Source organism: Carlito syrichta, unplaced genomic scaffold (genome assembly GCF_000164805.1).
Source record: "Carlito syrichta isolate Samal-C Ts95f unplaced genomic scaffold, Tarsius_syrichta-2.0.1 Scaffold312196, whole genome shotgun sequence".
Taxonomy (NCBI): domain Eukaryota; kingdom Metazoa; phylum Chordata; class Mammalia; order Primates; family Tarsiidae; genus Carlito; species Carlito syrichta.
This window is the reverse complement of record NW_007256292.1, coordinates 443989-445212: the sequence shown is the minus strand read 5'-3', so window position 1 is coordinate 445212 and position 1224 is coordinate 443989. Positions and strand designations below refer to the sequence as shown.

The 1224-nt window shown below is 52.5% G+C and overlaps 1 pseudogene; it reads left to right on the top strand.

The window, feature by feature from the left end:
- Positions 1–1022, top strand: LOC103272270 (annotated as a pseudogene).
- The last annotated feature ends 202 nt before the right edge of the window (positions 1023–1224 follow it).

Below are 1224 nucleotides of genomic sequence, written 5' to 3'. Positions count from 1 at the left end.
ATGCTGGCTTGTTCTGGGAGCTGGGGAGTCAAGAAACAGGATACTGATAAGTCTCCAGCAGGCCCTGACCGTGGGCTGGTGTGTGGATCCCCTGTAAGCTTTTCCTGGTGGCGGACAATGTCACTCACGAGGAACAGAAGTGCTGGTATCACAGAAGTGCTGGATCCAGGCATAGGTTTGGATGGCATCAATGATTCTACGCTTCTGGAAGCATGCTGAAGCTCTCTTGCCAGGAGCTGCCCTATCACGTGAACCCAATAGAGCTCTTCCTGCAGAGTTCCTGCCAAACTGAGATTGGGCAGACCCTGGACCTCATCACAGCCCCCCATGGCAATGTGGATCCTGGCAGGTTCACTGAAAAGACGTATTAGTCTATGGTCAAGTACAGGACAGCTTGCTACCCCTTCTACCTTCCTGTCGCTGCTGCCATATGTATGGCAGGCGCTGACGGGAAGAAGGAATGTGCCAATGCCAAGAAGATCTTGCTGGGGACCGGGCATGGCGGCTCACGCCTGTAATCCCAGCACTTTGGGAGGCCAAGGCAGGAGGATTGCTTGAGCCCAGGAGTTCAAGACCAGCCTGGGCAACATAGCAAGACCCCATCTCTCTAAAAATAATAACAATAATAATAATAAAAGGAAGGAAGGGAGGAGGGAAGGAAGAAGGAAGGAAGGAGATTCTACTGGAGATGGGAGAGTTCTTTCAGATTCCGGATGATTACCTTGACCTCTTTGGGGATGCCAGTGTGACTGTCAACAAATGCAGCTGGCTAGTGAGTGGTTCGGTGTCTGCAACAGGCTGCTCCAAAGCAGCACAAGATCTTGCGGAACTACCGGCAGGAGGAGGCTGGGAAGGCGGTCCAGGTAAAGGCTCTCTGCGAGGAGCTAGCTCTGCTGACTGTGGCCTTGCAGTGCAAGAAAGACCCGTTCCAGCCACGGTGTGATTTCTCTGAGTGGTTCGCTGCACCCTGCCCTGGGCCGTCTTCCGGTCTAGCTTACAAGAGCTATGAGCTGAAAAAGTAACCTGGAGTCTGCGAGGGCAGGGAGAGGAGGCGCTCAGTAAATTATTGCGTAATCTTTTTAAAAAAAAGTTTGGAAGTGAGAGGACTGCCCAAGTGCAAGGGTTCAAGACCAGCCTGGGCAACTTGTCCCCTCCCCCATCTGGTGAATGTGTGGTATCTCTCTGTCCCTTCCCTCCTCCTTTGATGAATGTATGGTATCTCTG